We start from the raw sequence: 24,567 nt of genomic DNA, 5'->3' as shown, positions 1-24,567 counted from the left end.
GAAGCACGTGAAATGTGTTCCCCGAATCTTTCGCACGTGCACCTCGCCCTTTGCCGATTTGGGTTATGAAATGCATGTCCCGGGGCAAGTATACCATTCATTTTAAACCAACTCGAGCACATTTATCAATCAACTAAATATTACTTGTCCATGTTGATGGGCCTATTATGAGCAAATATAGCCCTGATCATGATAATAGTAATTTCTTTTCCACCTCTTCGTTTCGTTGAACGAAAAGCTTTACAAAATCACAAATACTGTAATAGAGTAACAAACTGAATACAAATTGAATACAACACATTTCGCAGTTCAGAAAGGGATATACAATTGGAACTGATGTTAGTAAATATTTAGTTGTTAAATTCATACCCTTTCTCCCATGTCGCCATTGCAGAAGACTACATTCGTTAGCCTTCAGTGCGTACTTCGCGGATTTGAATCCCGCTGGCGACAAATGTTTTTCATGAAAATTGTTCTATCATCAAGACAAATGATAGGGGAAAAAAAGAAGTTCCGTCATTGCCAAGTGGTGTTCAACTAACAATTCAGTTAGTTAGACCACGTTCAAAGTGAGTGAGTGAGTGAATTGGGTTTAACGCCGCCTTTAACATTATTCCAGTTATATCATGGCGTGGATGTGGGAGGAAAGCCCCAAGTGATGCAGGTCTCAGACGTTTACCACTTCGGTGAAACCCAGGAGCACGGGTATGGTGCTGACAAACCTAGAAACTTCATTGGGGGACCCCCCCCCCCCCCCCCCCCCCCCAACACACACACACACACACACGCACACACACACACACACACACTCACACACTCACACACACACGGTCAAAGACAAAAGACAAAGGAGCCATTTATAAATACCGGTCCAAGGGTGGATACTTTACTCTGCCACGAATAGAAACTCTATTAAGAGTCTCCACAGTCTTGTCTGACAGCCGAGTAATTAGCGCAACCAAGTTCGTTCTCCAACTATCTAAGTCATTGTGACTGCAAACGGGGTCACACACAAACGAGCGAAACGGCCCCAACACCAAGCACTGTATTCTGGTTTATCGTGGCCAATCTATACGGTCGTCCTAACCTCATCGTTACCCTCCCGGGAACGATAAACTGGTTCCACAGTTCGTTCTAACCTGGGCTCTGTCTCTTCATGTCCATATATTCACACTTGCGCAAATAGAATCAAGAAGTTTATGGTATAGAACATCCGCGTAGTGTAGACTACAAACTGGCTACTTTGGGGAGTAAATATAATTGCAAACATGAAAGGTAAATATACATATAATGTTAGGTACATTATGCATAAATATATTACATATTGTTGTACAAGATACATAAAGGTTTATTGATATATCATACGTTGATTGATGACGTAAGAGTAATGAAATAGAGTAGTGATGTCACAATAATGTTTATTAAAGATTAGCTTCATGTCTAACATTTACTTTTAAGATAGGTTCTTTTCATTAATATGTCCGAGAGTTGTTTTTTTTACTTTTGCAGAGCAAGGATTTAAAACAAATGCTAAAACGTTGTGACCATTTGGTAAGTTTAATAAGTCTAGTGTCGGGAGAAGTAACTGCCTTTCTGTCCTATAGTTTGGACAGTAGAGAAGAAAGAGTATGTCGTCTTCATCATATAATAGGGGCGGTCGGGTAGCCTAGTGGTTAAAGCGTTCGCTCGTCACGCCGAAGACCCGGGTTCGATTCCCGACATGGGTACAATGTGTGAAGCCCATTTGTGGTGTCCCCCGCCGTAATATTGCTGGAATATTGCTAAAAGCGGCGTAAAACCATACTCACTCACTCATCATATAATAAGATGGCGGATTTGTGCAAATATGTTGGTGCCGCGCTAATGGGAGGCTAAGTAATGGTTTCCCATCGTGTCCCATATAACATATTCCTTTTGCTTTTTGGTGAGTGTTTCGCATGATCTGTCAACGGGCGCTGACATGTGTGTTGAGTTTGGTCTAATGTTCCAGTGTTTGGAGAAGTCAGGGGTTAGGTATATCATTGAACCGACACATGGCATTCATATGGCGCCAGTCGCCTTTCATCTTCTTTAAACCAACACAAGAATATTGATGACACCGTGTGTGTGATTCCTTGTGTGTTTGGTTTCCTGATAACTCAAAGAATCAGTGGGAAAAGTAGTTGTTGAAACAGAGCGTTTGTTTTATAGGTTTATTTTTTACCATGTGCGTTGACGGCATATTGAAACTCCCCCGAGAAGCGTCCTGACCATAGTAAGTGAGTGAGTATGGTTTTACGCCACTTTTATGAATATTCCGGCAATATCACGGTGGGGGACACCAGAAATGGACTTCACACATTGTACCAATGTCGGGAATCGAACCCGGGTCTTCGGCGTGACGAGCGAACGCTTTTACCACTAGGCTACCCCACCGCCCCCGTCCCGACCATAACGATGTAACAAAGTTCAAGGATCTATAAAGCTTCTTTTATCCGAAGACACCCTGTTTATAAGTATAAAATAACTATGTACACAATATGGTACACAAAGAATATTGTTCTGTCACACCAAGAGACACGAATGGAACGATCATCGGATCCTTGGGCGACCAAGGGACGCAACTGTGTATTAGACTTGATGTAACATTCGACACTATCATGGAAACTCTACTTCATTTATTTATTTAACCACCAAAACCTCGATATGTTTGTTCTAGAGTTGAATTGACCATCCGTTCCAAGTTCTCTTAGTATAGACCCGTGAAGATTCCGGGGTAGAATAGGTCTTCAGCAACCCATGCTTGTTGGAAAAGGTGACTATGCTTGTCGTAAAAGGCGACTAACGGGATCGGGTGGTCAGGCTCGCTGACTTGGTTGATGCATGTCATCGATCCCAATTGCGTGGATCGATGCTCATGCTATCAATCACTGGATTGTCTGGCCCAGACTCGATCATTTACACAAACCGCCGTCATATAGCTGTAATATTGCTGAGTGCGGCGTAAAACAACAAACCATCCATCCATCTCTTAGTATATGGTCAAAATAGAATCGACGCTGACAGTGTATCTGTCTTGCTGATAGTGTGTCATCCCTCCCCGACAGCATTGGCCGTTGCTCTTACCATCAAGCGCTAATTACCTCTTACTCAGACTTGATTTTTATCAAGTTGATATAAACAGTTTATTCAAATATACTTTCTTTACAGAAGAAAAAATAGTATTTTCTCGGGCAGTGCAGACACATCCAACTTCCATTTCCGCTATCAAACACCTCTAAATGTCAATGAAGTCAGTTTGTGTTCTGCAGTGTGAGACCTCCATTTTTCGAACGCCGTAGTTATATGTCATATCGCCCTGAACAGTTTATCAACTGCTGATTATCACAACGACAAATCACTAAAATGCTATTTCAATAATTACAACTACCACTGCTACTACTACTTTTACTACAACGGCAACGACAAAATACTACTACAACAATGACAACATCTACCACACCTCAAACTTATAATCAATAACCATGACAACCGCCTCCAATACTACTACTACCACCACCACCACCACCACTATTACGACTGCTGCTGCTACTACTACCACCTACTCCTACCACCACCACCACCACTACTGCTACTACTACCACCACCACCACCACTGCTACTACTACTACTACTTCTACTACGACTACTACTACTACCACCACCACCACCATCACCACCACTGCTACTACTACTACTACTACTACCATCACCACTACTGCTGCTACTACTACTGTTAATAGAGAGCCAGCCTTTCACGCCATGCACAACATGGATAAAGGGGAGCCGGTATTCGTTATATTCAGAATGTTCCTGGTCATATTCAAACATAACGCTGAAGGCAAAAAAAACCCATGCGGTCATTTCCAACTCGCACAAGTGTCTGCACACACAAACACAGACGTAAAGCAAGATCTGGTTTCACGTGAGATATACGATTACGGTGTTTGAATTGGTTGGTGTTGTCACAGCACAGCATGTAAAAGTGAGTATTATAAAACAAATCACCAGACTGAAAAATAATAGTTTTGCGTTTATCGGCTATAACGAATCTTTTGAATGGAATTAGTACACACACAATGCACTTTAGAAAGTGGTCAAATGTAACAAATATTATATTTGCGAAAACACTTTATCAGTAAAGTACAGATTCTCGTACTTTTTGGGTGTAGAGTCCCGTCCCGTCCGGGATTCGAACCCACCCTGCCCGAGTGAGGCACCTAATCGCCAGCACACAAAGTCAGCGATCTAACCTACTCAGCCGCCTATGCGAATAGAGGTGTAGGTGAAATTAGGGTGTAGGCAGTGTGGGTCCGGGACTGACTGAAAATCAAATCAGCTCGGATACCTTCTGCGTTTCAATAGTTCGGTAGTTTTTTAATTAAATTCGAATTACGTCTGACAGTGATGTCTTTTCAAGAACAGTTTGGCATTTCCGAGATGCCACTGATGCTAAAGAAAGGTATCAATGAGTCATTTCTTTAACATTTCTTTATACTTTGACATGCGTCATTGTCGTTTGAAGGAGACTTAAAAAAAAGACTCGTACTTATGTTCAAAGAAATGTAAAACTACTCAAAAACATCCCATGCCCAATAAAACACACACACACACACACACACACACACACACACATCCTCTTCCTTATTATTTGCTACATTTTAGAAACACAGTGACAGTACCCTAGGGAGGTGAGGTGAAATGGGGTTTAACGTCGCGTCCAAGATTATTGCACTTATATAGCAATGTGCATGTACGTGTGTTTGTGGCTGCTTGTACTAGTCCGGACTGATGACGATTTATAGTGCTAGCACACTGAGATACCATGCCGCAGTTTAACATGAATACCCCAGTCAGACACAGTATACTGACTCCGAGCCGAACAGTCCTTGTTTTAGCCCCTTAATGCCGAAAGCCAGACAGGGTAACAACAAGTACCACCTTATAACGTTTTTTGGTATGACGCGGCCGGGGATCGAACCCTGGACCTTCCACTCTCCGGGTGGACGCTCTACCACTAGACCACGGATGCGGTCTAGTACCATAGGGGATACGGCCTAAGGCCTGTATTAATTATATACCCTTGAAAAAATTACAATCTAGTCCGAAATGCTCTGCTGTCTAACGGACTGTCACAGGCACTGGCTGTACACAGGTCAGCTACAATTGTGTGCATTTCTTAGTTTGATTAGCGGAAGCGAGAACTAAGATCTGATTATAATGAGATTGTATGGTTGATATTCTTGGTTTGTCTGCATCATATCATAGTCGTGCTATAGAGCCAGCGTGAATCACGTCCCTGTTCCACAAAGCGGTCTTAGCGCTAAGTCAATCGTAACTCCCTTTCTTTAACACTGACTTACGACAGTCATAGCGCTTGTGGAACTGGGCCCTGGGCCTACATCCCTTTGGTTTTACACATCTAAATATAAACTTGAATATAGTTCAAAACGGCGTTAAACACCAGTCATATGAATATTTCTGAATACAGTGAGTGAGTTGGGTATAACGTCGCTTTTTAACAGTATTCCAGTTATATCACGGCGTGTCAGCTTAATGTGGGAGGAAAGCCCGAAGTGATGCAGGTCTTAGACGTTTACCACTTCGGTGAAACCCACGAGCACGGGTATGGTGCTGACAAACCTAGAAACATAATCGGGGCGAACCGGGATTCGAACCCACGATCATAGGTTTCTGGCATGCCCAAGGGACGCAACTCTGCACAGCGAATCGTGACGCCTTAGACGACTGGGCCACCCGTGCCCCTCTCAATACAGGTACAACTATATATGCGAATATGATACAAACGAGAAATCGAATGAACGGAGTTTGACCTAACGAGTGTTCACGGGGAAAGGGTGATAAAATAGTTACTTATGGTTACTGTGCAAACAGTGCCCTTTCGTTAGAATTGTAAACACAGAAGTAGCGATAAATGAACTATTAACTGATTGCGGATTAATTAAGTTAAGAAATATTCGTCTTCAAGATATTTGTAAATGAGGTTTCATTAGACATGTATTCTACACATAGCGTCATTTCAATATTCCTATCCTCAGTCAGAGCTGGAGAGTAGGCCAACTTGGCCCTGAACATAATGTCCAGTTAGTGTGCTGACCATCTCCAATTCAAACGTAAACTAATCTTTCAGCAGAGATTTCTTATGGAAGTGGGTTTTGTCTATTTTACTGCCATGTAGCTAGTGTATTTTCCCCCAAACCCTTGACATCCGAAACCTCCAAAAACAATCTAAGTAAAATGTCAGTTCAAACACAGTATTTATATATGTGGTGGCCATTTTGGACGCCATTTTGGATTTGAAGAAGGGTCACCTCGACCGGGCTTCATCATTGATTATGGTACCACGTGACGTTATATTATCGTATCCTAACAACCTATCCAAGTACAATCTGATACATGCTTAAATCGTTGAGTAACAGGAAATAGCAACAATTTCTTCCATTGACTAAATTCTGCAAGTTATTTACTTTTTGCGTCATTCAGGCCCAATACTGACATGGTGTTGCTATTAGTAAAGCTACACCAACCAACACGTGGGTCATTTCCGCGCTGGGTGTGCTTGGTTTTTATCGTTACAATTACGTTTGTGTCTGGGGGCTGCACCGTGGTGAATACAGTGCATATCATGTGACCTGTGAAGATTCCGGGGTAGAATAGGTCTTCAGCAACCCATGCTAGCCGTAAAAGGTGACTATGCTTGTCGTAAAAGGCGACTAAAGGGGTCGGGTGGTCAGACTCGCTGACTTGGTTGATGCATGTCATCGATCCCAATTGCGTGGATCGATGCTCATGATATTAATTTCTGGATTGTCTGGTCCAGACTCGATTATTTACAGACCCCCGTCAAATAGGTGGAATATTGCTGAGTGCGGCGTTAAACAACCAACCAACCAACCAACCAACACATCATAGTAGTATAGTCTAAGTGAGCAGGAACCTTTTTTGGTTGAGGGAGGTTGAGGGAAAATAGGGAAGGTGATTGGCTGATCCAAGTCACGTAATCGGATAGGATGACTCATGCATCAACAGCGCGTCGGGAAATGTTTATAAGGCAGAAAAGAATTCATAAGAAAACAAAAGTAAAGGGTAATGAATAGAGATATGTGTATAGCGTGCTGCCCTAAATAGACGCGTTTGACAACTCACGTGGCCTCGTCGTTTCAAATAACCCGCGCTCGCTAGAGCGTGCGACCTGGTTTGATGAATACAGGGTGTGTGTTGAAAGTATATCATACCGCAATAGAGACGGGTTGTGTCAACATGATATACGCCGGGTAATGTAGGGAGAGAAAAAAAGTACGTCTAGCTGGATCAAATCCATCTTATACGGCCTACAAGACAACCTGTATGGAAAAGACATAGAAGAAATAGGTAAGACTACACAATCAGCAAGCTAGCAGTGTCGTTTAATTACATTTAGCGCGCAAGAAAGAGGTAGTCATGTCACCCTGCATTGACTATAAAGCTGAAGGCAGCCGGATTTCGAATTTGCGCTGCGTACTATTGTGAACCATTTGTAAAGAATTATTCAGCCCTGTCCCGACTTGTATAGTTGATGTTTCAATGCTAGCTTTCTACCATTTAACGCGATGACAAATAAGCCCTACGATTTGAGTTTTAACCGTGTAACATGATGTGCACAGTTTTACTTCAGAACGTGCTATTTTGAAAATAGATAGAAAACTGATAAGTACATGTACCAATGTGACGACACGAAACTAGGTTTGTTGGGAAAGTGATGGAAGCAATCTATAGGACATTTTCATGTTTACAATACTCACCCTTAATTCGAAGAGAGAACAGAGTTGATCATGGAAAATTGTTTGACGAGGAAAATGTTTTATTGGATTTCTGATGAATGAACGCCGCCGCCGCCGCAAGTCCACCCACCGCCGCCGCTGCATCAAGCCAACCCGTCGTTACAAGCACATCGCCGCCGCCGCCGCCATCGCAAGTCCACTCGTGGCTGCCTCATTTACCATGTATATCTGATCTTCGAGAACAATTCAAGTTCCTGATTCCCTCAAATGCCCTCGTTGTGGGACCCAGTGGTTGTGGAAAGTCTGTGTTTACCTCTCATGTACTCCGGCATGGCCTGATCCAACCCCAACCTACCCGCATCGTTTGGTGTTATACTCAATGGCAGCCATTATATCAGGACCTCGGTGAGCAGCTCCCTCAGCTGACCTTTGTAAAAGGAATTCCCTACGATATCTTGGACGAGGATTACTTTGATGCTCGTCAACAGAACGTGTTGGTCCTGGATGATTTCCTGGCCGAAGCAAAGCACGACAAGCGTATTTCGTGGCTGTTTACTCAAACCTCACATCACAAGAATGTATTGATCTTTCTTTTGGTACAAAATCTGTTTCCAAGAGGTAAGGAATTGAGAGACATTGCTTTGAACGTGCATTATGTCACCCTGTTTCATTCCCCCATAGATAAACAGCAAATCAAACTCTTCGCTCGTAGAATTTTCCCCGAACATATGGATCACTTTATGGCTATGTATGAAAAGGTTGCTGAAACACCCTATGGACAACTCACCATCGATCTAAAACCTACCACCAAAGATAAGGATCGAATGCATGTTAACCTCATAAATGAGGAAAACAGGAGAACAACAGCACAGTCTGAACCTGATCTGCGTAGGGAGAAGTTGACTACAACAGAATCTCTGGATAGTCCTCTGACAAAAGAAGAGAGATTGCCCCAACATCAGCTCACTCCAATTGAAACCGATTCAGACACGAGTAGTGAGACATCATTGACTATGGCCACGGCTTGCGCAGATTGCGGGGTGCTGATAGATAACATGCACGATCTGCAGCGACATATCAAACACTGGTGTCCGGCCAATAGCCTTCAACCTAAGAGAAAGCGTGCCAGACTCGAGAGTGATGATGATGACAGTGACATTGTCGACCTAGCCTCTTCCCAGAAAGGCAGTGGTCTTGCCGTCAAACCTCCACGCGGGAAGTCAACATTCACTAATATGGAAGCCGAGGAGTGGCAAAATGTAGGCTTACAACGCATCTGGAAGCAGGTGTACGATACGTTTCATGACAAGATGAAACTGCAGAAAAAACAGTACAAGCGACAGGGACGAACACAAGAATGGATTGAGAGAAGATTGAAACTGAGGTGGGAGGATCTAGTGCGTAGTACTCTCAACTATGCGATGGAATATACCACGTACTTTAAAGAGGCACCTCTGTTTCAAAACATGCTATACAACCTGGGAGACATGAATCCTTCCACGGAACAATCCGTTCTCAAAAATCAAATCAAACTCCTCCTAAAACCCAAGATGAAAGAGATCCTGCCTTTGATGGATATGCCGGAAATAGAAAGTGAGACTGAATCTGATAGCGTTGCAGAGGATAACGACGATGATGACCAGGAGGAGGATGATGATCGTGAGCAGAACAATTAGGCATAAATACCCATCACAACTGTATCAGTCTAACAGTCAGAAGAGAATGCCGAGTCAACACTAGGGAAGATGTGTTGTACATTTGTTATTTTAAAAGGGAGTTATTTCAGAGAGGATATATATAGGTATTCCCCTCATTAAACTTTTCTTTCGTTGGTGTCTATTAAACGTATCCAGTATTAAATACATTTGAACGATGTAGGAAAGTATGTGCGTGTAGATGTTGTACCTATATCCAAATACGAATGTATGACACCTTTCAGTAGATCAATTACGGTTCTAACCACGATACGCAACATGACTATGAGCGTGTTTAGCCGTTCATATTTATAAACACATCGTAAATGACAGATTTCTGATGAATGAACTCGCACGCACACATGTCTATAGGGTTATGTTCGCCCGAACTGTAAACAGTGACACATTGATAACAGGAAGGGTGTGTGGAATGCACTCGTCCTTGTAAGGGTAAAATACGCGTTTAAACTCACCATTTAAATGATGACATTACTTTTTAGATGTATTGGTATCAGTGAGTGAGTGAATTTAGTTTTACGCCACACTCGGCATTATTCCAGCTCTAGGACGGTGGTCTGTCAATAAACGAGCTTGGGACAGACAATCCAGTGATCAACAGCATGAGCAGCGATCTGTGCAACTAGGAACCGATGGCACGTGTCATCCGAGTCGGCGAGACTGACCAACCGATCCCCGCCGTCAGTCGCCGATAAGCATGGGTTACTGAAGGTCGATTCTATAACCCGGACCTTCACGGGTGTAGTATGACGAAGACTATGTACTAATATGATTGCTTTTTTAACATACTCACAAGTGTGCTGTGAAGAAAAGAGTGTCTTCCAATATTCCCTGCACGTGTAAGACAGTATGAACTCTACAGTAGTGTAGCCCGACAAACAGTTTTACTCTCGCCAGCAAATGGATTGGACGTGAACAACATGAAGAAAGCATCAGAGATTAGACTTGACCCTAGAGATATATTTAGGAAGACTGCGTTGAGAAAATCACAACAGAGAAAGAAACCACAAGCAGCCAAGAAGTCGACGCTGAAGACAAAGAAGAGACAGGTAACACCTAAAATGAAAACGATGACAACCAAACAGGGATCGAAGACAACACCCCCACCCGTGAAAATACAACATGTGTCGGAGGTGAAGGCTGTGGTGGAACGGGCACTTGCTGCCTTGAAGCGTCAACAGAGTCAAGGGTATAAAAGAAAGCTTCATACCCTCTAATCGCACACCGTATTGGATCACCATGGGGGTTGCCACCTGTCCGGACTGTGAAAAAATGTTTTCAAGGAGAGATGTCATGTTACGACACAGGAGAAATAAACATAGCATACCGCCGCCGCCGTTACAAGCCCACCCGCCGCCGCAAGTCCACTCGCCATTACGAGCCCACCCGCTAACGCCGCCGCCGCCGCAAGTCCACCCACCACCGCCGCTGCATCAAGCCAACCCGTCGTTACAAGCACATTCGCCGCCGCCGCCGCCGCCATCGCAAGTCCACTCGTGGCTGCCTCATTTACCATGTATATCTGATCTTCGAGAACAATTCAAGTTCCTGATTCCCTCAAATGCCCTCGTTGTGGGACCCAGTGGTTGTGGAAAGTCTGTGTTTACCTCTCATGTACTCCGGCATGGCCTGATCCAACCCCAACCTACCCGCATCGTTTGGTGTTATACTCAATGGCAGCCATTATATCAGGACCTCGGTGAGCAGCTCCCTCAGCTGACCTTTGTAAAAGGAATTCCCTACGATATCTTGGACGAGGATTACTTTGATGCTCGTCAACAGAACGTGTTGGTCCTGGATGATTTCCTGGCCGAAGCAAAGCACGACAAGCGTATTTCGCGGCTGTTTACTCAAACCTCACATCACAAGAATGTATTGATCTTTCTTTTGATACAAAATCTGTTTCCAAGAGGTAAGGAATCGAGAGACATTGCTTTGAACGCGCATTATGTCACCCTGTTTCATTCCCCCATAGATAAACAGCAAGGAGGTAAAGAGGCACCTCTGTTTCAAAACATGCTATACAACCTGGGAGACATGAATCCTTCCACGGAACAATCCGTTCTCAAAAATCAAATCAAACTCCTCCTAAAACCCAAGATGAAAGAGATCCTGCCTTTGATGGATATGCCGGAAATAGAGAGTGAGACTGAATCTGATAGCGTTGCAGAGGATAACGACGGTGATGACCAGGAGGAGGATGATGATCGTGAGCAGAACAATTAGGCATAAATACCCATCACTACTGTATCAGTCTAACAGTCAGAAGAGAATGCCGAGTCAACGCCACTCGTCTAGTTTGATTCATATTTTGAAAACACCTCGTAAACTGAGGCGTTTGAACGATGAGAAACGCCGAATTTCCCTCTACGTGAGAGGAATTGTGAAACTGGGACCTCCTGGACGGAAATCGTTACAAGCAATGGATTAAGCATAGACTATAGACAACCATTCAACCTTAAAACATTCAACAGTGCGAAATGTGTTTCAAAACATGGACTGGCTTTTTAAACAATAGGGCCTTCGAGCAGCAGCAGCATGTGTATATGAGTGACTAAATAATGTTCCAGAGTGAATACTATTGCCCATTTGTATATAACGGTTTTGTATGGAACCGATTGACTCGAATCAATAAAAGATACGAATGAATTGTTTGTTTTTTCTCAGTTTTTGCATATTAGTATATAGTCTTCGTCATACTACACCCGTGAAGGTCCCGGGTTATAGAATCGACCTTCAGTAACCCATGCCTATCGGCGACTGACGGGGATCCACTGGTCAGTCTCGCCGACTCGGATGACACATGCCATCGGTTCCTATTTGCTTATTTGTCATCGCGTTAAATGGTAGAAAGCTAGCATTGAAACATCAACTATACAAGTCGGGACAGGGCTGAATAATTCTTTACAAATGGTTCACAATAGTACGCAGCGCGTGTGATTCGAAATCCGGCTGCCTTCAGCGTTATAGTCAATGCAGGGTGACATGACTACCTCTTTCTTGCGCGCTAAATGTAATTAAACGACACTGCTAGCTTGCTGACTGTGTAGTCTTACCTATTTCTTCTATGTCTTTTCCATACAGGTTGTCTTGTAGGCCGTATAAGATGGATTTGATCCAGCTAGACGTACTTTTTTTCTCTCCCTACATTACCCGGCGTATATCATGTTGACACAACCCGTCTCTATTGCGGTATGATATACTTTCAACACACACCCTGTATTCATCAAACCAGGTCGCACGCTCTAGCGAGCGCGGGTTATTTGAAACGACGAGGCCACGTGAGTTGTCAAACGCGTCTATTTAGGGCAGCACGCTATACACATATCTCTATTCATAACCCTTTACTTTTGTTTTCTTATGAATTCTTTTCTGCCTTATAAACATTTCCCGACGCGCTGTTGATGCATGAGTCATCCTAGTACAGTAAACTACGGTTATAACGAACTCAAAGGGACCACTTATTTTAGTTCGTTATAACCGTAGTTCGTTATAAGCATATATACCGCATATATACAACAAATGGCCGGGACTAAAAAATAAGTTCGTTTTATCAGTCAGTTTGTTATGAGCGTGTTCGTTATAACCGTAGTTTACCGTATGTTGTAATACAAAGCCATTCCTTCTTAAATCATGAGAGACTATCAATAATCTGTGTGTGCTGGGGTATTAATTTATTACGAAACAATAGTGAGTGAGTGAGTTGGGTTCTACGCCGCTTTTAACAGTATTACAGTTATATCGCGTGTCAACTTAATGTGGGAGGAAAGCCCGAAGTGATGCAGGTCTCAGACGTTTACCACTTCCCTGAAACCCACGAGCACGGGTGTGGTGCTGACAACCCTAGAAACATAATCGGGGCGAACCGGGATTCGAACCCACAATCATAGGTTTCTGGCAGGCCTAAGGGACGCAACTCTGCACAGCGAATCGCGGCGGCTAAGACGACTGGGCCACCCGTGCCCCTACGAAACAATACATGGAGGCTGTTTCAACAGAGTTATTACTGCGTCACACGCCTCTTGATATTTCCGCTTACACAGACTGTCTGTTAGTGGAACGCGGAATGGGAAGATACCAATTGACCGCCCATTACAACGTTTAACAGCATTGGTTGGGAAGTTGCAACCGGGTCATGCCATAAATCACACAGACAATGATTTCTTTCAAAGCATGTTTTGAATTGATCAATAAACACACTGTAATATTATCTTCATAAATACTTATACAATATAGGGCACCAGTGGCCTTGTCGTCTTAGGTGCTGCAGTTCGCTGTGCAGAGTTGTGGCTTTTGAGGGTTCCTGACATTTATGATTGTGGGTTCGAGTCCAGTTCGCCCTGATTATGTTTCTAGGTCTTTCATCACCTTAATGCCCGTGCTCGTGGGTTTCACCATAGTGGCAAACGTCTAAGACCTGCTTCACTTCGGGTTTCCACAAAAGAGCAAACACGCCGTGGTGTCACTGAAATAAACCAAACACCTTCCCTCATCCCATCCTGGCCTGCAGGCCGCCTCCGTGGTCTAGTGGTACAGTGTCCGCCCAGAGAGCGGGAGGTCGTGAGTTTGATCCCCGGCCGCGTTATACCAAAGGACGATAAACGATGGTACTTGTTGTTGCCCCGCCTTGCGCTCAGCATAAAGGGGCTAAAACAAGGACTGGTCGGCTCGGAGTCAGTATACTGTGTCTGAGTGGGGTATTCATGTTATACTGCGGCATGGTATCTTAGTGTGGTAGCACTATAAAATCGGCATTCGTCCGGACTAGTACAAGAACACACACACACACGCGCACGTCGCTATATAAGTGCAATAATCTTGGACGCGACGTTAAACCTTATCTCACCTCAACTGCCGTGATGTCACTGAAATACATTTCGAATGTGCGTAAAAACCAAAATAATAAAACCAAGATAATAGAGAAAATGTTCGTTGCGGTAACAATCTTAAGCCTAACCCAATTGAGCTCTTCGCCTGTGCGGTCCCCGTTCGAAAGCCGGCACATGTACAGTTAGATGCCCAAACGCATGACTGCACGTGGGAGTCCGGGAATCTGCAGAATCCCATGTCCGAGCGTGACCAGGCCGATTGTGTGGCGTCTATATTGACGGCGGGGCGGGGACCGGTGCTCATGTTTTAAACAACACGTTTGCCTGGCCGAGACTCGATTGTTTGTGATGCAACTGACTTATTTGTGACTGCGACGTAACACAACATGTATTCACCCACTAAACACCGCTTACATTTGTACAACCTGACACACACCTTGTAGGTATAACGGATTAGAGTTGAGTGTGAGTGAGTGAGTGAGTTAATGCTTTACGTCACATCGGCAATATTTCAGCCATATCGTGATGAGAAATTATACATTTTTAATACATATATTTTAACTAAATAAAACCCTGTCATCGATGGACAGTAAAATTACTAGAATATCACAGATTAATATTTAAACCTCGCATTCAACTATAAAAAAGATATCTCTATAAATAACGGTACAATATAAAAAAGGGCTATAGATCCCCAGCAGCTGAAGGTAGATCACCATACTAGGGACCATGGGGACTTACAGTACTTTAGCTTCCTGCATGGAACCCAGCAGGATTAATGCCATCCCTTCAGCTGCTGGCGATTGTATGCAAGTTTAATCTCAACCCTTTTATAATATCAATCAAGGGTTTGTCTGGTCAAGACCCGGTCAGTTACAGACGCCTTGGTTTATATTTAATATTGCTGTATGAATAAAGAAAGAAAAAACAACAACAAACTACTTGACTCTGGTGTGTGTTGCCATGATAACATGGCGCAAATGGAATATCGCTGACTGCCGCATAAAACCAGTTTGACGCCGAGATCTGGATGCTATTTTCCCAACAAGTACATTCATGTCGTGACAACTAAACAACTTTTACATATCCAGCATGTATACTGTTTATATCCCTCCTAATCGCCTGCGGTTTCACATATTTGTTTTCGTAACCGATACAAATAAATCAAAGAGAAGACTTTAGAAAGTCCTGTAAAAAATGCAATCGACGCATTAACAGCGTGGATCTTTCCAAACATTGTTTTTGAAACAAAGCCGAAAATTATGTATCCGAAGTGAACTGGCGTGGTATTGTATGTTTAAACTTCCACACCACCGCGTCCTAAGCCGGATTTCATTCAGAACAGCGTGGTCTGGCGTATATTGTTTTAAGCCATGCAAACACAGTTGAATTTTCAATTTCTACCACATGGAACTTTACCAAGTATAACACAAGCAAGTAGAAACACATTACCCCCGTGGCACGCATGCGCGCCATATGGATATTCATAACTTTTGCATAATGTGCGTTAACTCAGAAAAATGAAACTTTAAATTAATTAAATATGTTAACAAACATTCAATTGTTCACTACTACATAAAATACCTTCCTAGCATTAACGTTTACATTTACAAATCTAATTAAGTTAAATGGTTTAATTTGAAATTTAAAGTTATAGAGCTTCTATAAATCGTTTAGCTAGTTAAAGCGGACTCTCGGGTCTGCTGTCCATTTCCAGTTAATGGGTAGACGTTATTCGTGCCCTGTGTGAACTCGATACATTGTTGCTTTGTGATTTGGGTAGTTATTAATTGGTAGATTGATTTTACCATAAATCATAGAGTCAAGAACAGACAAAATGGCGCGTGTACCATCTGAAGCAAACTTGGCGGGATTGTCAGTTAGGTCGAGATTCTAGAGCATGTTTAAAGTCACAACTGAATTGACGAAAGTACTTTAATAATTTTCATTTTCCACATAAACTTAGGCTTCTATCCAACATACATAAAACTTATATTTTGATACTTTAAGCTACATGAGTGTATTTATCCAACTGGAATTTGTAGGCTTCTATGTATGCAAACCATGGCGAGCACGGGGGTGTAGTGTACGGAACTAGGAGCACTTAATACTATTAATACAACATGTCATAATGTTGAACAGGCGCGTTCGAAAAGTACACGACGTGCATTGCACAATGAACAGGGAGAATATCACCAACAGTGTTTTAGCGGGAGGATTGCTAAATAACATCTCATTATATTATAATATTTTGTCAGTACCTTTCATTAAAAAGGTAAATCAACTGACAAGACAAAATCTATCCAACGTGGATGGCTTACTGAGTCCTCCCTTATGTGAATACATATGGTGGTCAGGTAACACATAATTTCATTTCTTAAATAAGACAGGTACCTTTTTAGTGGTCTGATTTTTAACATTTGATAGAGGTAAGAGTATTTCTGTCTTTGAGAAAACGAGAATAAACACATGTTGGGGAAGAGTATCCGTGCCTTTTGTTTTATAAACCAAGTTTACCATCGAAAAGAAAGATCAATTTGGTTCGCCGTGCATATCTGCTTCTGATTCGAACTGTTACAATACAGGCGTTGTCTGTCCCTGAAGACTTGTCTATGGACGTTGGTCATCTGTACCTTGGAAACTAATGTTTTGTGTGGCATTAAGCCTGGACTGTATGTACAATATGATCCAACTTGGTCGACTGTATCATGTGTCGCAAATTACTTTATGTACATGTATTTAATTTGATGTTAAAGGTGAATTTTGTTCTTCAGACATTCTGGACCTTTGTACATTTGGTCTGAGATATAGGACGGCACTATGTACCGTTGTACACATGGTCTGAGATACATGACGGCACTATGTACCGTTGTACACATGGTCTGAGATACAGGATGGCACTATGTACCGTTGTACACATGGTCTGAGATATATGACGGCACAATCTACCGTTGTGCACATGGTCTGAGATATAAAACGGCACTATGTACCGTGACGGCATTGTATACCCTTGTACAAGTGTTTTATGAAGGCATTTTTCTGTTCTAAAAATATATAGACGACAAACATTGCACACACTGCATAACCTTCTATCACATAATTTCTAACCAAAATCCTTAAATTACACAAGTCAGGTAAAACATAAAAAAAGGAGATTCTTAAGTTAATAAATTTTCAGTTTCATAAAATAAGTTCGAATCAGTTACAAGAACATTTGTCACTTACCATTAAGGCTGCCTGCTCCCACTGCAAAGTGCTTTCCAGACAAGCGGCCACCTTTGCTATTGTTAAGCTGTGAGCCTGGCGGTGACAGACCAAACGGCCCGACTAAACTGCATCCTGTTACAGCGGAGCCAAAGTAGGTTGAGACTGCCGAATTCCTAGTTAAGAGCGCGATTTGATCAGCTGAGGTAGGAGCTAATCGGATTTAACAAACGATTCATCAAGTTTTAATACTCCAAGTGGTTTATGAATGATAAACATTTTGTTTCAATGAGGCTGCATAAAAAATATATTTCTTGGGTACATTTTTCTCAGAAGCGAGGAGGTTTGTCGGCATTTTTTTATGTTTCTGTACTTTGTTAATTTTTTAATCGAACACAAAGGTGATGAGGGAGGAGAATTTTGTTTAACCAATAATACCATCAAACACAAGTGGGTGCACATTGAACTCCTTGTAAAATGTCAGTTGTCAAGCATGTATCGCAGTCTGCTTCAAATGACGAACACATATTGTAAAACAATCTTTTTTATTGGCAATACAAAATACTGTACAGGATATCAGGTCACGCGCCGACACCCGAGAAACACTTCCTTTATTCTACAACAACAACAATAACTTCATCATCATCATCATCATCATCATAATAATAATTAGAACACAAGTACAACAATTGCCACATTTCTTTTGTTTGTTTGTTTGTTTGTTTGTTGTCAGGCTCCCTGACTTGGTAGACTGCATGTCCGCGTTAGATATAGGCTGGTCGTGTAAAAGGCGACTAAATGGATCGGGTGGTCAGGCTCGGTAACTTGGTCGATTGCGTGTCATCGTATCAGAATTGCGTAGACTGATGCTCGTCATGTCACTCACCGGATTGTCTGGTCCAGACTCGATTATTTACAGACCGCTGTCATGTGGGTGGAATATTGCTGAGTGCGGCGTTAAACAAAGAAACACAAAGAGGTGAGGTGAAATGGGGTTTAACGTTGCTATTATTGCACTTATATAGGGACGTGTGTGTGTGTGTGTGTGTGTGCGCGCGCGCGCGCATGTGCGTGCGTGCGTGCGTGTGTGTATGTGTGTGCGCGTGCTTGAACTAGTCCAATGAGATACCATGCCGCAATTTAACACGAATACCCCACTCAGACACAGTATACTGACTCCAAGCCAACCAGTCCTTGTTTGAGCCCCTTCATGCCGAGCGCCAGGCTGGGTAACAACAAGTACCGTCTGTTGGTATGATGCCGCCGGGAAACCCCCGACCTTCAGCTCTCGGGGCAGTCGGTCCACAAACAAAAAGAGACAATCCCCAGTAAGCCATAGCCTAACTCTCCTTTGAAGCGTTCGCTCGTTCATACCTATAAGACCTGATTGGATTCCACCATATTGGTACAATGTATAACGCCCATCCTTAGTGTCTCAAGGGGCGGTCGTGTAACCTAGTGATTAAAACCTTCGCTCGTCACGCTGAAGACAGGGTTCGATTCCCGACATGGGTACGATGTGTTAAGCCCATTTCTGGTGACCCCCGCCGTGATATTGCTGGAATATCACTAAAAGCGGCGTAAAACCATACTCACTCACTCACCTTAGTGTCTTAAGCCGTGGTATTTTTACTAAACATTGCACAAAACTCTCTTAGTCTGTCTTACAGACCCTGATACAAATATATATCAAATACAGCCCATGCAAGTCTATAATGTTTTGGCAAGTCTAGATTACTGCAGCAAGAGAGTCTCTGAGCTCCCTTTTATTATATTTTTATTAAGATAATTGAACAACTGTTTTTTTTTTCTGTACGATATGTTCATTTCAGAGACTAGATGTTAGTCTAAAAACTCTCTGTTCAGCATGAAATAAGGGCCCCATACAGCACACCGTCCATTACACTTTGTAAGGAATACCGCCTATTTATAATTAAAATTTAAGACGGCATGATGTGTACAAAGGTGTAGTTAAAATTTATTCAGCATGCTATAAATTTTCTTCAGGGAGTGGTTATTTAGGATCACTTGTCAGTTGACCCGTGGAGGTTTCGAGAAAGGTTCACAGAACTGACAAGGGTCGCGCTAACAAAGCTGTCAAACCAATCGGGCGGAGAATGCGTTCAACGTGGGGCACCGGATCGGCGACCTCTGATCGTTTGAGAAACAGATACCTGATTTTGGCAAGGGGAGTCGTCCTCTCAAGACATGTGTGGGTTAACGGAACAGGGTATGGGTTATGCTTCCAATTAGGGGAATAACAAGCCGGGAACGCTCAGGGTCAAGACATTCAGTTTAGAGTGAGTGAGTGAGTTGGGTTTAACGCCGCTTTTAACAGTATTCCAGTTATATCACGACGTGTCAGCTTAATTAATGTGGGAGGAAAGCCCGAAGTGATGCAGGTCTCAGACGTTCACCAGACGTGAAACCCTGATTACGTACAGAAACCCCGATTACGTACAGAAACCCTGATTTCGTACAGAAACCCACGAGTACGGGTATGGTGCTGACAAACCTAGAAACATAATCGGAGCGAACCGGGATTCGAACCCACAATCCTAGGTTTCTGGCGTGCCCAAGGGACGCAACTCTGCACAGCGAATCGCGGCGCCTTAGACGGCTGGGCCACCCGTGCCCCCGTGTTTAGGGGGATAGCCTCAGGCCAGACCAATTTAATTTATCATTTTGCGGATATTCCTAGGCAATGCACCGAAGTTTATTTTTAAACAAATTGCCACATTTTCGAATTGATATTTTTGACAGGTTTACACGAACAGGTGTTAAAAAGTATATTTTTAAACAAACTTCATTTTTCTATATTTTTGTCTTTGTTTAACTCTTTCCTTATTTGACAGGCATTTAGAAGTTGGAGTACTAAGTAAGGATAACATTTATGGATGAACAACTTCTTTATTATGACGTTTCGGTGTAGGGTCTAACACCGTATTGCTTGATAAAGGTGTTAGAATCTACACCGAAACGTCATAATAAAGAGTTGTTCATCCATAAATCTTATCCTTTCTTAACTCTTTCCTCTTCGAGTGTATAAGCATGTCCGATCAGAGGTAACAGAGATACCCTGATTATGCATAAAAACCCTGGTGGCGTATAGAAACCCCGATTTACGTATAGAATCCCAGAAAACTAACAGAAACCTTGATTACTCACAGAAACCCTGATTACGTACAGAAACCCTGATTACGTGCAGAAACCCTGATTACGCACAGAAACCCTGATTAGGCACAGAAACCCTGATTAGGCACAGAAACCCTGATTACGTACAGAAACCCTGATTACGTATAGAAACCCTGATTACGCACAGAAACCCTGATTACGCACAGAAACCCTGATTAGGCACAGAAACACTCATTACGTACAGAAACCCTGATTACTCACAGAAACCCTGATTACGCACAGAAACCCTGATTACGCACAGAAACCCTGATTTCGCACAGAAACCCTGATTACGCACAGAAACCCTGATTACGCACAGAAAGCAAATTTGAAATGAAAGTCTACAGCTGACTATTGTGTCCTTACAACTTTGAATTTCCACCAAACAATTACACGGATACGCCGGACCATGTGGGTCTATCGATTACAAGTTCAGGATTTCCGTTTATTTTTGTTGTTGTAAAGCACCTTCCGCAAACTGTTGTCCAATAGGATCTCTCATCCACCAGTACGGAAACGTCTACTGTGGCAATGAAAGTGCAGAAGATATATCCATATGGCAACGCGTCGAAAACAGACTGCATCGGACACTGTGATCATCCTTAAAGGCACACCATACCGTAGTCCTGCACCATGACCGTGGAATATATTTATGTTATGAAAAAATAATAATCTAGAAACGCATACAAAACCAAGTCTAGCCAGCTCAAGCTAGTTCTATTCCACAATGAAATCAGCATCGGGAATTTGTATTTTATTTTTAGAGTCAAGAAGGATATTGTGTAATATAAGATTTCAGAGACTAAATGTTAGTCTAACCATACCGGGTAAACATGTGTAAAATCGGCAAATGCTTTCAGAAAAAACATGTGCACGAGAGAGGTGAGATGAAATGGGGTTTAACGTCGCGTTCAAGATTATTGCATTTATATAGCGACGTGCATGTACGTGTGTGTGTTTGTGTGGCTGCTTGTACTAGTCCGGACTGATGCCGATTTAGAGTTTAACATGAATACCCCACACAGACAGAGTATACTGACTCCGAGCCGACCAGTCCTTGTTTTAGCCCTTTAATGCCGAGCGCCAGACAGGGTAACAACAAGTACCATCTTTTAACGTCTTTTGGTATGACGTGGCCGGGGATCGAACCCCGGACCTTCCGCTCTCCGGGTGGACGCTCTACCATTAGACCACGGAGGCGGTCTGAAAGTAAGAAATATGGTACTGAGTATACATTCAGAATACACAAAACTGCTTGGTATGCAAGGTACTTAATGGGCTATCGTTGTGATGGCTATGTGCTAGACAAAATAGAAATATATCACATGAAAATATCTGCATGGTTTTGCGTAGCTGAACAGATGAAACAATTTTCAATTTACTACGGCTTCGACACTTCGTTCGAAGTACAAGGTGAGTGAGTATGGTTTCACGCACTTTTTAGCAATATTCCATCAATATCACTCGGGTGGAGACCCGTGAAGATCCGGGATAGAATAGGTCTTCAGCGACCCATGTTTGCCGTAAAAAGCGAATTTGCTTGTCGTAAGAGGCGACTAACGGGATCGGGTGGCCAGGCTCGCTGACTTGGTTGATGCATGTCATCGTATCCCAATTGCGTGGATCGATGCTCATGATGTCAATCACAGGATTTCGATTATGTACAGGCCGCCGTCATATAGCTGGAATATTGCTAAGAGCGGCGTTAAACAAACAAAAAGAAACAACAAAACAATCCCCCCCCAAAAAAAAATAATAAAAAAATAAATAAATAAAAAAATAAATAAAATAAAAATAAATAAAATTGAATGGGTTTCACACATTGTACCCATGTGGGAAATCGAACTCGTATCTTCTGCGTGACAAGCGAAGGCTTAAACCACTAGGCGACCCCACCGTCCCACCAAGTGTGGGGCATGAAAGTATTTGATATCGATTTTCAAACGTCTGATTCGCTTTTTGCAGAAATGGGCAGAATTTCAATGTGTAGCAATTCACTCAAACTACTTATGGCATTTTCTGAAACATAGAAGTAGCGTGATTGAAATTACTTTACACATGTGTGGTGATCATAAACATGTTCTTTATATTTACACGTGACAAGAGAAAATACACAATCGTTTAACTTTCAAAGAAATTCATACATATTATACTTTTTAAGATATTGTTCGTCCTATATATCTTCACAAAAAGATCGAAGACGTACTCTATTTATGGACGTAATCACACATGCATAAAAATCCATTGCAATATTCTTGGTAATATTTCTCGTAACGTTGTCGGAGATATCGCACGTGTTGTATTCTAAAACGTTTCCAACCTCATGATTAAATATCGTGTCGAGCTTAGCTACATTTGTAAAACAAGACGTATAAAACATAACAAGCTCTACACCGAGACGCCCTTCGGCTCTCGAGACTTGCCATTAAGTCGTCGCAACTTAAGTACACAAACATCGTCGCGTTACACAGCGATTAAACAGGGTTTGTGGAGATTCGGTTACTTTGTCTCCAACATCTGGCCACTTGGCAAAGTATAGGGTCACAGTAAGACAAAGGTATTTGTGGGTATGTATCAGACTTATTTGTCTGTTAAACCTATGATAGTGGGTTCGAATCCTGGTTCGCCCCGATTATGTTTCTAGGTTTGTCAGCACCATACCCGTGCTCGTGGGTTTCAGGGAAGTGGTAAACGTCTGAGACCTGCATCACTTGGGCTTTCCTCCCACATTAAGCTGACACGCCGCGATATAACTGGAATACTGTTAAAAGCGGCGTTAAACCCAACTCACACACACTACTTGTCTGTTGAGTTGTATTTGCCGATTCCGTTTTCATCCCCATCAGAATTAATGATCTGCGAACATTCAGTGCATTATATATCCATCCTACGAGGCAAATGCACTGGAATCTAGGTGACACGAGGCTAAGAATAGCTATCCAAACAAATTACACCATGTGAGAGATACATTATGTGTTAAGTTCGCGACAAGAGACTTGAAGATCGATGGTCAGGTTACTACTCAATTAAAGATAAACATAGCAGCGAATAAGTCCGGGGTATTTATTCTGATAGAATGTAGATGTAGTACCCTGGATAACCGAGGATGCGACGAGTATGCAATGTCCGTTCATTTTCGCAAATTCTCACGTTCGTACGGTAAAGAACTGGTATTTATTTGGTATGCAGTAACTTATTTGTATTTCTGACTTTGTGTTCGGGGCATTCCATAACACTTCATAGCTCGTTGGTTATTCTCATACTATTTTGGGGTGTTGGATACCTTTGGGGTCAAAACGAGGTTCGTCAAGGCAGAGTAACAAGAAGTACCATCTTTAAACGACTTTAGGAATGAACCACCTGTGTTTGAGGTCTTTGAATGGCATTCAGAAGTGATACACATAAGGAAGAGAATTTATGGATGTCAACTTCTTTATTATGAGGAACACCGCCTACCGTTCTCTCTCCGGGCAGATTCCGGGGTAGAATAGGCCTTCAGCAACCCATGCTTGTCGTAAAAGGCGACTAACGGGATCGGGTGGTCAGGCTCGCTGACTTGGTTGATGCATGTCATCTATCCCAATTGCGTAGATCGATGCTCATGCTATTAATCACTGGATTGTCTGGTCCAGACTCGATTATTTACAGACCGCCGTCATATAGCTGGAATATTGTTGAGTGCGGCGTTAAACAACAAACCAAACCCAAACCAAACCGGGCAGACGCTATAACCACGGGGTCGGTAGGGGCAAGAAGGGGAGAAGGAAGGGAGGGGGGGGGGGGGGGGGGGGGGGGGGGGGGGGGGGGAGTGAACGAAGGGGTTAATCTCGCCGGGCTCTCCGCTCTCCA

General features: G+C 42.8%; 1 protein-coding gene across 1 annotated transcript in view; it reads right to left on the bottom strand.

Annotated features, from left to right (window-relative positions):
- Positions 1 to 17,633, bottom strand: part of LOC139455519 (beta-1,3-galactosyl-O-glycosyl-glycoprotein beta-1,6-N-acetylglucosaminyltransferase 3-like) — a 41,205-nt gene extending 23,572 nt beyond the window's left edge. The window contains exon 1 of the mRNA XM_071237065.1: positions 17,566 to 17,633. The gene's annotated coding sequence lies outside the window, so the exon portion shown is untranslated. The remainder of the gene's footprint in view (positions 1 to 17,565) is intronic.
- Positions 17,634 to 24,567: the final 6,934 nt, after the last annotated feature.

This window comes from Haliotis cracherodii, unplaced genomic scaffold, assembly GCF_022045235.1.
Source record: "Haliotis cracherodii isolate W230 unplaced genomic scaffold, xgHalCrac1.p SCAF_11, whole genome shotgun sequence".
Taxonomy (NCBI): Eukaryota; Metazoa; Mollusca; class Gastropoda; order Lepetellida; family Haliotidae; genus Haliotis; species Haliotis cracherodii.
This window is presented reverse-complemented; position numbering and strand designations above follow the sequence as displayed.